This window comes from Rhineura floridana, chromosome 17, assembly GCF_030035675.1.
Source record: "Rhineura floridana isolate rRhiFlo1 chromosome 17, rRhiFlo1.hap2, whole genome shotgun sequence".
NCBI lineage: Eukaryota > Metazoa > Chordata > Lepidosauria > Squamata > Rhineuridae > Rhineura > Rhineura floridana.
In genome coordinates this window covers 4,367,856-4,383,060 of record NC_084496.1, presented here as the reverse complement: position 1 = coordinate 4,383,060, position 15,205 = coordinate 4,367,856, and the positions used below count along the sequence as shown (strand labels likewise).

Here is a 15,205-nt window from a genome sequence, read left to right as displayed (position 1 = left end):
AATGGCTTATTATGTCTTTGGAACAGACATACCAGGTGGCATCGACCTAAACAGTTGTGCCAGCACAAGGAGTTTTAGCAATGTAATGGAACATTCTCTGCCTCTCTTCTCCCCGTGCACCCTCTGTGAGCCTCATAAATCTGTTCTGGAGTATTGGAGAAAACTTTAGAACACATAATGGGGCACATGGGGTGAGGAGAGCGTGGGGAAGTTCCAGTGTGCAGCTTAATTTGTTGCAGATATATTTTGCAAATATATATATTTCCACTTCCAGTGTTTGAATGCAAAGTGTTGAATCTTACGCTTCATTGTTTTTCAGGTTTGTTGTGAACTTTTGCCTTAAAAAGGGGAGTGTTTTAGGGCAATCAGAAATAAGTGCAGCAAGGATCCCTGCGGCGTGCTTTCCCCAAGTAGGGATATTCAGAGGGGAGCATCTTCCCTTGGGGGAATTATTCTGCATTAAAGTATGCTAGATATGCCAACTTTGGGGCTGCCAGTCTCCCTCCCTCCCAGACCTAAAAGTCTATATGGAGCTCTTCTTTTGCTGATAACAAGCTCTGTTGGGGAGCACTGGGGTCTCTGTTTCTTCAGCTTCCTCCTGTTTTCAGCCAGACATCTTAACCCGCTAGCATAGTGCCTGGGAAATCATTCTATGAAAGATGAAACAGCATTTTTTTTTTAAAAAAAGTCTAAACCAAGCCCCACAGAGGGTGGCCAGGGGGTGGGGGGCTGGCTACTCTGTGTTATGCATCATATTCCATCCTAGCTGTTCCGCTCAAAGACGAATCATCTGCCTGTCGCAACCTCCCGAACAATTTGGAACCCACAAAAATAAGCCAATGACACGTGCAAACAAACTTAGTGGGGGGGTGGAAAAGGGATAGCATCTTATTGCCCAGTGTGGGGAGATGTAGCAAACTACATAGAAGGGTCGGCCATTTCTGTTTGCGGTAGCTGCCTTGCTGAGAGGTCTGTGGATTGACATTTGTGCACCTCTACAGATGATTTGTCGCTTCTGGAAAAGGACAGAAGTGGCATCTTGCAAAAAAAAAGAAATGGTGCTCCTGAAGGCAGGAGTGATCTGTTGTGCAGGGGGGAAAAACGGTCAAAGTTTTATCCTATCTAGCAATGGATATGCGTTGAATGCAGCTAGCCTTTGTGCATGGACATGGGAATGAATATTCGTGTGAAAAGTCTATGAGCTCAGTTTTCTGGTACAGGAAAGAAATCTGTGGTCTGAGATACACTCCAAGGTGTTCTGTTCCTTGATTACAAGTTTCTAAGGCCCTTTTTTTGCACTTGGTTCTAGCTGGTGACTTCAGGGTTCTAGGGGAAATGCGAAATAGATCCTGCGAGTTTCCAATCTGTCGGCCCTGATCTAGAGTTCCTTCCAAACAGACTTTGTGTGATGAAAAAAATATGAAAAGAACACTAAAGATATCACAGAAAGAGCAATAAAATCTCTCTCTCTCTCTCTTTCTCTCTCTGTGTGTGCATTCTAGTTTTCATTGTGACAATTGCAACATATGCATTGCAAATCCAGGCCACATTAGCACCAGTTTGTGGGATATTTTTTTTTTTTTTGCTTTGGTCCATTTCATATTCAAATTGTGCACTTTGCCTCACTTTGTTATTTTTAGAGCCTTCAGGAGCTGAGGATATATTGTGTGCCTCAGGACACTTGGCATCAAGCTTTATTAATGGATTGTGTCTGGAAAATAGTTCAACCACTGCAAAACAAACAAGCAAAAAACATTTTGGGTTGTATCCAAAAGGTGCTCTACCAGATTTGGAAGTCCTTATTCACATGTGGAGGAGGACTGTTTTACATCTTACGCTAGAGGATTGCATGAGAAAACTAAAACTAAATCCAAAGATCCACTTCCATGTGTACAATCTTTTGCAGAAGCATGTAGACTCTATAAGGTTACAATATTTGGGACTACCTATTTTAGAAAAAGGGTGAGTCTAGGGACATGATACAGGTGTATAAAATTATACATGATGAGGTTGACACCTTATTGAATCTGGCTGCCCATTAGCTACTGGGCCAAGTTAAAGGTTCTGGTTTTGGTGTACAAAGCCCTATGCATGTTGGGACCAGAATACCTAAAATATTGCCTAACTCCTGATATACCCAGTCGATCACTGCATGATGGTGAGGGTCTCCTGCAGATACCTGGAGGTCCATTCTGCACAACATAGGAAACAGACCTTTAGTATTGTGGCACTGACCCTTTGGAATTCCCTCCCCTTAAATATTAGACAGGCGTATCTTAGAGTGTTGGACTATGACCTGGGAGACCAGGGTTCGGATCCCCACACAGCCATGAAGCTCGCTGGGTGGCCTTGGGCCAGTCACTGCCTCAGAGGAAGGTAAACCCCCTCTGAATACCACTTACCATGAAAACCCTATTCATAGGGTCGCCATAAGTCGGGATTGACTTGAAGGCAGTCCATTTCCATTTTCATCTCTATTAACCTTTTGGCACCTACTGAAAACCTTCCTCTTTCAACATGCCTTTTAAGTAGAGACTTTATCCCAGTCTGCATCTGTATCGGAATTACTTTTTAAGATGTTTTTAAAGCTGTCTTTTTAAAATATGTTTTTAAAGATGGTTTGTTTTATTATGTTTTTAAGATGTTTTAGAGTGTTTTTAGCGTTTTTGTTTGCCGTCCTGGGAGGAAGTGTGGGATATAAACTTAAATAAATAAATAAAGGGATAGGAAGGACCTTGACAGTGAAACTGAATCTACAGCTGCTGCAAGTCCATAGTAAATATGGGAAACCTAGGGCATCCAACAACCAAAAGAGCTCCCTCTTCTCCCACTGACTCTCAGAAAGACTGGCACAACATTAACAATTTTGTTGAACAATGCAAGGAAACAGCAACCCTACTCACAATTTGGGAGAACAGCCACAGCTCAGTGGTAGAGCAACTGGTTGGCATGCAGAAGGTCCCAGGTCCCATCTCTGGCATCTGTGGGTAGGGCTGGTAATGACCCCACTGCTGAGCTAGATGAACAAATGGTCTGACGCGTGTACAGCAGCTTCCTCTGCTCAGACATAGCTTATGCCATCTCCCTAGTCCTTACATCAGAAAGGGGTATGGTTAAAAGCTTATATGGTAGACATAGGAACAGAGACATTTTATGTATTCCCTGAGTTGGACATACCATTCCTGTGTCATGTACCACACCTGTTTGTGAAGAATATATATGTGTAATGGATGGAGAGCACATGGTGAAGAATGCGAATTGAAATCCCTGACGTTTAGCAAAACAGAACAGTTGTGCGGTGGCAAATTCAGAAGTGCAGGGTTTCTTCTTATTAGTCACAGCCATGCCGCCTTTTTTGCTGCTGAGTTGAGGATGAGATCCTTGTCAATGCCTTCTCCCACAACAGACATCCCTAGGAGTCTTCTCAGTGGCTGACCCACCTCCTTTCACTCTGATTGGCTCCAATCAGCAGGAAAGGTCAAGGAAGCATATTAGAAGATACTTCTCAGTGGCTAACACACTCCCCTTTCATGCTTATTGGCTCATAGGACGCTGGAGACATAAGGACCCTGCTGGGATCTTGCTCCCAAAAAAGTAAGGGGTCTAAGACCCCCTGAGACCTTGTAGAACTACACCCCGATGCAGAATGAAACAAACATATACTTTGGTTAAACAAAAACAGACACCACCTGTTGTCTTCCGTACCAAAAAAATAATAATTATGGAGCAGCATTTTAAAGGGGTTAGCTACCTCGCATTACATTTTGACTGCATTATGATGTTGTGGGAAAACACATCAAAAAGGTCAGCCAAATTGTCCTCACAGATTGGAAACCAGGCAGTGTTAATATGGTTAATGGAACAACAGCGATCGTACTTGCAGGCAGAAGAAGAAGAAGATACAAAGTAATGAAAAGAATGATGAAGACATTATTTCTGTCATCAGACGAAAGTGATGTTGGCTAACATATTATTGCCACTGCAAAGAGTAAAACGATGCTCTGCATTTTCCGCTTGAAACCATGGCCAAAATCCAGAGAAAGATAAGAACATTCCATTTCAATCGAGGAATCAGAAAGGATGGATCTTGTCAATTTCCGTTCCTCATCTTTCCAATCTTAAATCCAGTTTGCCATGTACATGCATCACCATTTTAGTGGGCATCCTTCCTAATCTACACATTTTTGCATGCAATTTCGCCTAATTTTGGTTGGAGAACCGCGCTGTAAAATTTGAGTAAGTGTGAATTTTAAAGGATGTCTGTGTTTTGATTCACATGATATCTGGTGGAAGATGGTGGCGTGTTTGTTTCTATTTAAAGCTACACAGCTTATTCCTGGTTTTATTATTTTAATCCCCTAAATTGCTATACTGTTTTTAAACATTTGCTGATTTATTGAACTGTAGCAGATCGCTGAGTCCATAGCAAGTTTTGCTTAGTCTGTTTTTATTTGGGGGGGGGATTTAATTAGAATTGAAGGGACCTTATCTGTAGCAGCTGCTGTGAGCCTATGTTTACAGCGGGAGCCTTTTCTGCCTCTAGCTTTTGGTATTTTATTTGTTGCCCTTGGTTATAGCTTTGGATTTTGTTTTTGTTTAATTCAATTAATTAATTAATTAAGCAAGCAAGCAAGCAAGCAAGCTGTAGGTTGGGTTAATTTGTTGTTGTTGTCCATTTTTCTTTTTTTTAAATAACTGCTTATACTATTTTCAGTAGCTTTTTGCTATTCACGTCAAGGAATTAATTGGTAGCAAGAGAAAGCCGAGGAACAGAAAGCCATTTATTTGCAAGGAATAATCTATTTGCCAGGGCCCACAGAGTTTTCGAAAGCATGAATTAGGTAAGTTCATATATATGAGCCATATTTCTCCATCCCTATCAAGAGATAAACAAGGGTTTAGCTTAATCTGGATCACACTTTGGTCACTTACTTTGGTTTTCTTCCCCCTCCGTTTAAAAAAATAAATAAAAATAAATGTATATTACTGCTCTCATGTTTCAGAGCAGCCAGACAAGAACCACAGGCCAGAGACAGGACACACGCTCGGCTACATAAGGAGGCCAAGAGAGTCTGTACTGCTGCTTGGTTTAACATATTGCACTGACTGAGGAACCATGGCTAAGATGACCGTTTTATGGAACCAACCAAGCCCCCATTGATTCCTCAAGTCACTTGGTCTGGCTGGGCGGATGAGCTGTAGGGCCCTCTTTGGACATCATAAAGGTGGCTCTGTAGCACAAGGAAGACCAGGCCATAATGGCTGCAGCCTGCAGCCTGCAACCTGCGTTGGTAGTGCAGGGAATAAGACATCTGTGCCCTACTGCTTGAATGTCTGGTACAAGTCTCTTGGCACCTATACCTTGGAAGGTCGTACATTTTGTTATAGTTAATTTCTCTGGCAGCTGATACCTTTGAGTGGCACATGCCTAGACCAATCTAACACAACTCATATCCCTCCTTCCTGTCCCATAGTTTCTTTATTTTTAACTGGGTTGTGCATCACCTTTTCATGTTCCAGCTAACCTTTACACATTTAGCCATTTGGCTACTTATATACCCTAATGTGATTAATTACTGGATTTCAATATCTATGGCTTCTACAGTTTACAATGTGCTTAAAATGTAAAATATTTCTCACTGGGGGCAGGGGAAAGAAGGAGGGGAAACAGCCCAAAGTTGTGTGTTCTGCTGAATAAACAAACCACGAGTTTCAAAGCAGACTTGGGACGGAATGAAAGAGCTAATTTGCAGCTTAAATTGCATCTGACCTTCAGCATTTTGGCTTCACATTATAACACTTTAATTAAAATTGATCCTTTCCTAGAATTATTATGTGAAAGGTAATTCCCCTTTTTGCTAAATGTAAAGAGGAATAGCTCTGCCAGGTTTAGCTCAGTTAATGATGGGTTCCATCCGCCACCCTCCCACCTCCCCGTATTTGGCATGCTGGTTATAGCTTGTTTGACACTAGAAAGAAGTTGTGAGTTGCAATGACGCTTATAAAATTGCAGTGTAATCTTGCAAGTGGAGTACTTCACTTCAGAATGGGGTTTTCTTTTTCCCCTTTCTCCCCCAGGATATGATATTTTGGTCCTTGGTGCTATTCAAGGTTGTGGAATTATTTTAGAGAATTGTGGGCAGCGTCGGATTGGAACAGCGTAGGGAACGAGGTGTGTGTGAAAGCTGTCCCTTTCTTTCTGCAGATGTTTTGGACCTCCCCTTGGGAGTCTGGAGGAATTCACTCACTGTGAATTCCGGTTTGAGATGATCTGATCCACAACTCCCAAACTAATATGCAGATTGGAACAGTGGAGGCTGGTGCGTTAGGGCAAGTGGAGCACTGTCCCACCAACCCCAGTCTGTCCTCAGCCACCACCACCCGACTTTATTACTTGCAACCAGTCTAGTGGGTGGCAGTGGCTGTCAGTTCCCTCCTCCTCCTTCGGTTCTGTGTTGCCTTTGTAAAACTCAGCCAGTAAGAGGATAGGGACAAAACAAGAATTAGGTGCCCTTGCTTATCATTGGCGCTAAGTGCCACCTGCCGCTTGGCTTTTCTTCTGATCTACCAGCCCTAGGGATGGGCAAGAACTTTGATGCAGTTTGCACTTCAAGCCAAACCTATCAAAAACGGCACTTTCCAAAACAATATGACAACCGAAAGACAGCTGTCCCTCGAAATTTGCACTTATTCGCCAACCAATGTTTACAAAAATGTATATGTTATGGGAAAGTATGCATAAAAGTGGACATGGAATTAACAGGACAAGTCAAAGCCCAGCCAGGCAGGTGGAAGAAAGGCAAAGGTGTAAGTGGCTGCATAGACCTGGAGCTGACATAGCTGTTGGGCCTGGATTGGGCCAGATGCCATTTCTTTATGTGCGGATGGTTCATGAGTTGCCTCTGACATAAGCTCCACTATGTACAACGCACACTTATTCTTGCATCTGGCAGGCACAGTGATATGTAAGAGTAAGGGCAGGGACTTTAAATAACAACAATAATATAAATATGAATCCATCTCCTGGATCATTCAAGCCTTCCTCTCCACTCCCGCCCCCCCCAAAAAAATTTCAGAATCTGGCTATTGGTAATGAAACCATGTAGCCCTAAAGTTGTTCTGAAAGAGCAATTTCTTGGGAAAGAAGAAAAGAGTATGAAGACATCCACACAACAGAGGGGTTCATCATGCTGAGATTGTAATATAAGGACATAACCAGTGCCAAAAGAGAAGAGAGCACTGTGACGATCCTTCCCCGGCTCTCCCTGTCAGGTTACTACCTGCTCGTGGCTACTGCCTTTCACTAGGCACCACCAGGGACTCCACCAGTCCAGACTGTCCTTTTTTATGGTTTCTCTCTCCACTCTAGCACAGATCTCAATAGATCCCCCTGCTAGGCAGCACCACCAGTCACGTTCTACAACCAATGTTCCCAGAGACCTTGCCTGAGTCTCTCTATCCGGTTACATTCGTGACTGCGTGCCTATGCTGTTCCCAACCCCCTTGTATCAATGCAGATAACTCATAATTCGGGGTTGCTCTGGATACTTATAATGTTATCTTCTCCTCTTCACTGCTGCCACCATTTGTTACTGTTTCCCTTCAGCCTTGGTTATTACCTTACCCTCCCTTCTGGTCTGTGAAACCCCAGCCAAGGATCAGGCCTTCGGTAAACCAAAATAGTATTTATTAAACAACATTAATAACAAGATAACTTTGATAATGATCTACAAGCTTATGGTTTCATCTATTACTGTGATATTTGACTTATTACTAATCTGAACTCCACCTCCCTCTTTCTCCACACTCTCTTGACATACACCAACTCACACCCACCTCCAAACTCCACCAAAACAACCCACTCACGTCCACCAAACACCTCTCAAACAACCCACTCACGTCCACCCAGATTCAACTGTCATCCTTCCATTTATACTCTCAGCCATCCAAACACTCAGCCAATCATCCAGCATTCTACTGCCCATTTACTCCCCCTTCCTCTTTCATTCCACTTACCATGTATCTCCTATACAAACAGCACTTACCATATATACATTAATACAGGAACATCACATTCCCCCCCCTTAAAAATAACGGCAGAGTATTATTCCTGCTCTGGGATTCATACGCTGCGTTAACAATAAAACCAAGTCTTTATGGGGAAAATGTCTTTTTTGTTCCTACGTCTGCGTCACGTCACTGCAGTCCCGGCCACTTGCTTTGAAAGTCCATCGGCCAATACATTGTCCTTGCCTTTTATGAACTGGAAGTCCACTTGATAGTCTTGTAGGGCCCAGGACCACCTCTGCAGCATAGTGTTATGGTTTTTCATAGTCTGTAACCATAACAAGGCCCGATGGTCAGTCGTCACCATAAATCTTCGTCCCCACACGTATGGGCGCAACTTGTTCAGTCTCCACACAACTGCTAGGCACTCCTTTTGGACCGACGAATAGTTTTTCTCCCTCGACGTCAGCTTGCGACTCAGATACGCCACTGGATGTCTGGTGCCTTCTCTCTCCTGCAGCAAGACGACTCCCAGCGTGAGGTCCGACGCATCCGTAGCCACGATGAATGGTTGCTCATAGTCTGGTGCTATTAATATAGGTCCTTGGCACAAGGCTTTTCTTTGTCAACTCATGCAAGGGGGTTGCTATTTCCCCAAAATCTTTCACAAACTTTCTATAAAAACCAGCCACACCTAGAAATGCCCTAACTTGTTTTTTAGTTAAGGGGATAGGCCACTTTTGTATTGCCTCCACCTTGCTCCATAAGAGGGTGATTTTCCCATTCACACGGTACGGAACAGATCTGATTGGGGCATGATTTCCAGTATCAATGGAATGTCTGGCTATACTGGTTCGGCCAGGTTTATTACTAAATGGATCTCCATAGTTTTTCAAAACTCTTAGAATCTCTTCCTTTACTTCTTCTTTCACCTCCTCCGACCATTCCACTTGATCTACCCCTCCTTTGTCTTTGCTTTCCTGTACCAAATCTGGAAGTTCAGGCCCACTTCCCTCAGGGAATAAGGTAACTTGCAACACCTTTGCATCCCTAGTATGGTAAGGCTTTAACATATTTACATGAACCACTTTGTTTTTGTTTAATTGGTCTGTGGTAATTACATACGTCACTGTGTCAAGCTTTTCTCTTATGGTATATGGTCCCTCCCAGTTAGCCTGTAATTTATCATGTTTCCTGGGTATGAATGCCATAACCATATCTCCCACATCATACACACGTTCCCTGGCTGTTCTGTCATACCAGTAACTTTGTTTCTCCTGAGCTTGACTCAAATTCTTTTGTACAGCTTCCATCATCGATGTTAATTTGCTGCGGAAGTCTAATACAAAATCAACTACAGATGTTTTGTACTCTCCCAGGGTTCCTTCCCATGAATCCCAGCCGATAGAGCAATGTCGCTCTTTCAAGTATCTGGGAATTCACTTCCAAGACACTTTAGCTTGGAAAAGTCACATCTCCGCTATCAAATTAACGGCAGCTAGTGCGATAGGGACACTACTCAAATTTTACAGGACGGCAGGGGGATATTTGGTGGCTCCCGCCCTAAAAATCTATCAAAGCAAGATCTTACCACAGATCATTTATGGGGCGGCAGTTTGGGGATGGTCAAGTTATACACTTTCCTCACTAGAAGTTATCCAAAATAACCTCCTTAGACGCCTTTTACATCTGCCCCCCGGCACACCTGCAGCACATTTGAGAGCCGAAACTGGCTTACCTCCGGTTTTGGCCCAAACACATGTACTCTTACTACGATATTGGGCAACCCTGGCACACTCGCCCTCAACGAGTTTGGCAAGAAGCTGCCTTGAAGCAGTATTAACAGACCCCCATTGGATCCAAAAATTCCAGACGGTTTATTCGTATTATCATATTCCGACACACTCAATCTCGGCTCTTTATAGGTTTAATATCCAAAACCATATTGTGAGACACAGCGCGTGGTTAGACAGAATGACAATTTCAAACTCCAAATTTTCCAGGTGGTATCACCTTTTTAAATACGATCATAAAATGGCAAATTATTTAATGAGTCAATTCCCGCTACAGTTACGATATGCCTTAACAGCATTGAGATTTCAAACAATGCCAAACGCTATGCTAACCGGACGTTATCAACAGTCCCTGTATGAACAGCGTCTCTGCATTTGTCGAACTGGAAAAGTGGAAGATCTCCCTCACTATCTATTTGAATGCTCGATATATATGCATCCTAGAACTAAGTTCCTGGACATATTAATAAATCGCTCAGGCCCCGGTAATGATGAGCAGCTTATTACTTTTCTCTTAGCAGATAATGACTATCGGATTTCATACTATGTGGCACATTATGCCATCGCAGCACAAAAACTGAGGGCTAAATATTTAAATACACAGCCATCCTAGAATTTTAAGCATTTTAATTATGGCCTGTCTATGACCTTTTGATAGGCTTTTATTCTAAAAGTTTATTGTTATATCTCTGTAACAAATACAAATTTTATATCTGTGTACCATAATAGATGTTCTTCTTTTCTTAATATTTTAATTCTCGATTTTGTATGTATGTATGTTGTGATGGCCTAAGGCCGGCAATAAATGATGATGATGATGATGATGACTTATTACTAATCCGAACTCCACCTCCCTCTTTCTCCACACTCTCCTGACATACACCAACTCACACCCACCTCCAAACTCCACCAAAACAACCCACTCACGTCCACCAAACACCTCTCAAACAACCCACTCACGTCCACCCAGATTCAACTGTCATCCTTCCATTTATACTCTCAGCCATCCAAACACTCAGCCAATCATCCAGCATTCTACTGCTCATTTACTCCCCCCTCCTCTTTCATTCCACTTACCACATATCTTCTATACAAACAGCACTTACCATATATACATTAATACAGGAACATCACAAGCACTTTTACGTTTTATGAACCACTGTAATAATTCGTCCTGTGTTGGCACAAATGCTGGCAAATATATTTCATTGCGACATTACTCAGTGACACAGAATAAGTGTGAATGTAGAGTGACACATTCAGTTCCTTAAACAAAAAAGAGAGCACCTCAACTGAAATTGATTTTGCTATCACCTGGGTATGACGACTGCAATTGATTTATATACTATCCTCTACCCATATGGTTGCTAGTCCTCATTATACATACCCAAAGACTGAATTTATTTTGTTTATTTATTTATCATATAGCTATAGACACACACACAGTTGGGGACCAAAGTCAAGCAAATAGCTTGTACAGCATGAAAAAGGAAGGGAGAAATATATTCAATGAACAATTTTTGTTTCCAACATGCATTGCCTCCCCCTCCCCAGATACCATTGTTAGGGGATCAGATGAGATCAGTGAAATGAAAAGGACGCAACTTATAACAGGCTGTACAGCCAATGCCTGTTAAGAAATGGAGACTGCCTTTTGCTGGCCAAAAAAATTTGCCCCCCTTTGAATAAAGCATTCCACTTGATACCCAATACAATGTTCTGAAATACATAGTGACTCTACATAGTTTCCTTTCACTTTTATCATTTATTGAATTTATATCCCACCCTTCCTCCCGAAGGAGACCAGGAAACACTAACAAGAAAAAGCCTATGAGAAGCAGTTAAAAAAATTCCCAAATACAACTGCAATTAAAACATTCTGAAACGCAGTTAAAAACATTTTTCATCAGTTATCTTTGGGTTGCCAGTAACAGTCTCCTTCAGCCATCAAATGTCTGGGTACGCAGGAATGCTTTCAAGTTCCTCAAACTCAGTAGAGATGGAGACAGGTGCACCTCTCTGGTGAGAGCATTCCACAAATGGGGAGCCACCATGGAAATATTGTCTTACCCCTAATACACCCAGCCGAGCACTGCACTCTGCAGGTGAGGGCCTCCTGCAGATACCATCGTATCAGGTGGTCCATTCTGCACAACATAAGAAGCAGACTTTTAGTGTTGTGGCACCAACCCTTTGGAATTCCCTTCCCTTAAATATTAGACAGGCACCATCTCTGTTATCTTATTGGTGCCTGCTGAAGACCTTCCTCTTTCAACAAGCCTTTTAGGTAGAGACCTTATCCCAGTCTGTGTCTGTGTTGGAACTGCTTTTTAGATGTTTTTGAAGCTTTTTAAAAAATGTTTTTAAATATGTTTTGTTTTACTATGTCTTAAGTCTTTTGTTCTAAAGATGTTTTAGGGTGTTTTTGTTTGCCACCCTGGGCTCCTTCTAGGAGGAAGGGTGGGATATAAATTTAATAAGCAAGTAAATAAAAATAAAATAAAATAAAATGAAAGGCCCTGTCACAGGTCAGCGCCAGCCGGGCAGTGGTCAGTGGCAGCACCACCAACAAGGCCTTGGCTGCTGATTGTAGGGTCTGAGATGGTTGATACTGGGGAAGGCCCATTGATGGCTTTACATGCTAGTACTAACACCTGGAATTGGGAAGCCAGGGCAGCACCTCCAGGACTAGTGACACACTGTCCCATTGGGCTGCCCCACTTACCAGCCTAGCAGCCACATTGTGCACTAGCTACAGCCTCCAGAGCATCTTTGAGAGCAGCCCCACATACAGCACATTGCAGTAGTCCAGATGGGAAGCCACCAGGCCGGACAACTGAAGCCAGCCTATCCCAGTCCAAGATTTAAAATGGCAAAATCAGAGTCCAACTTAAAAGCCAAATGGATTAAAAAAAAGAGTCTTCACTAGGCATCTAAAGTTTAACAGGGAGAGGGCCTATCTGACATCAACTGGAAGGGAATTCCATAAAACTGGCCCCACAATTCTGAATTTTGGTGACTCTTAGTGGATTTGATCTGTGCATTCAAGCCATGGGGGAGAGCTCACAGCAACTTCCCCAAAGACCTCAGTGATCAAGCAAGGTTATAGTGGATCAGATGGTTCCTGAGGTTTCCTGGGCCCACATTGTTAAGGACCTTGTAAATCAATACAAGAGTGTCTTGCTCCACTTTGGAATGACTTATTTTGAGACAGCAGTTTCTACTCGTACCCAGCAAAATTTTACCTTTTTAGAGGCAACAATGGCTTTTTTGTGTAGTTGCCCTCTTTTGTGGTACATGTATGTGTTCTGCACCTTAATCAACAGCTTTTTATCTTTATTTTTGCTTTGATCATCTTAAAATAGCAACTTAGCTACCAGAAAATAGGAAGAGGGGAGGGGGAAAGGGGTAATTAAATTTGGCAGCTCTTTTCTTTCTGCTGTCTTCTCGGGTTTTTTGTTGTTGTTGCTTGAAAGTGCTTCTTAAAGTGTCAACTGCTGCTTAACCGAATGTGGATTCACGTAAAATCCAGCTGTTTCTGAATACAATCTAAATATTTTATGTGGAAACAGTTTGTGCAAGGACAAAAATATAATGCCAGCGAGACATATATTGAGAACACTAAGGTGTTTTTTTTTACTAATTGCAGTTGGACTCCTAAGCACCCCTCATTATTTTATTTAAAGGGACCTGAACATTAGTACTTGTGAGTTATTTGAAGAAGCTAGCAATGCATTCTCTGTCCTGACCACAGGAAGCACTAGAGTTCAGGTTGTTTGCTGCACAAATTCCAAAGCGCTGAATAAAGTTATGTTGTAGCTGAAACTTGGATGAGCTTGAATTGACTAGTGTAGACCTGTACTGCAACTGGCAATGGGTTGGATGGCTGTTGGAAATCTAAAGAGGCTGGGAGGGGGCTGTCATGGGTTTAAATAGCCTTGCAGCCCTGCCCCTATGTCAGTGTCTGTGTGCATGTACACATACTGATGTCATGCCAGTCGCTTTAAAATGGAAGCACGTGTTTCCGACCTCCTGCTCACAGCTGCAGCAAAGGAAAGGGGAGAGGTGAATGTAACACTAAGCGATGGTTTAGTATTATGTGTCCAAGTAGGGTAAAAATGGCTTTATGGTTTTATTGTGCTGCTGTCTGCTACTCTATTTTACAAAGTTACTCAGCTTTTTTTGTTGCTTTAAGTGAATGCGTTTCAAAGCTGCCATACGTCAAAGGGTAGGATATAAACCCATTAAATGAGAGGTAGCCAATGTGGTGCCCTCCAGATTTTGTAGCCTTCAACTCTCCACAGCCAGGAGAGGAAGGAGGAAGTATAAAATGCATGTACCTAGACAAATAAGGGCCAGGATGTGGATTCTAAGAGCTAGGGAAAGCCCTGCTCGTGATTCCACCAATGGTCAAGGTCCATGAGGCAGTAACACAGAACAGGGCCTTATCGGTGGTGGTTCCCTTTCAACAGAGATCAAATTGTCCCCCACACTGGTGATGTTTTGATGGCACCAAAAAAAGTATTTATTTCTCCAGGCATTTGGTAGCAAGCAGGAATATACTGTATGCTGCTGCTGCTGCTGTTTTAAGAGTTGGCACTGTTTTGTTGCATTTCCCGCCCTTTTAATTCTTGTTTTAAGATGTTTGTATATAGCTGTTTTTCCATGTCACTGCTAGCTACCCCGGGCTCCATCTGGGACATAAAAACAATAAAGAGGTAAATAAAAGGGGGAATAAAGCAGAGAGAAAGTGGGCAAAGAGGAGACATCCCTATCTCTGATGGGAGAACATGAGAAGAATCTCACAAGAGCAGTCTCCCTACTTGCAATTCCCAGGAACTGGTATTCAGAAGCATGCTGCCTCCAACAGTGGAAGCAGAGCATAGTCATTGTTGCTAATAGCCACTGATAGTCTTATCCTCCACGGATTTGTCGAAGAGGAAGGTGAATAGCACACCCTGATTTAAAATAACTAACTGCCAACTAATTGACAACACACACAAACACCAAGTGTCTTTGTACTAACAGGAACCCTTCCATATATTTAAAATATATCAAAACAGCACAAAATGTATTGATGTTTAAAGTGTAGCCGCTCCAGGATTGTTACATGTGTGTGTGTGTTTAAAAATAAATAATGATGACCCACATTGTTCGGTTATATATATTACCTGTTTCATTTGAGAAATCTTTTCTAGTGACATCATAAATGCTTTTGGAGTTAAAGGTTACTGAAGTGTGGAAGGTTGCAGAACACAGAAATGAACCTGTAAGTTAGCAAAGATGTTCTTTTTAGTGTGAATGGCATCAGATTGTAAAAAGTGGGGTGGGGCGGGTGTTTCTCTAGCATTACATATGCTGGACTCACAAGTGCTGCTGCACCCATATCCCAGATGGTGCATTCT

The 15,205-nt window shown here is 42.4% G+C and overlaps 1 protein-coding gene across 3 annotated transcripts in view; it reads left to right on the top strand.

The window, feature by feature from the left end:
- The window catches only part of RBFOX1 (RNA binding fox-1 homolog 1), a 403,703-nt gene that overhangs the window by 216,696 nt on the left and 171,802 nt on the right, over nucleotides 1-15,205 (top strand). The window lies entirely within an intron of this gene.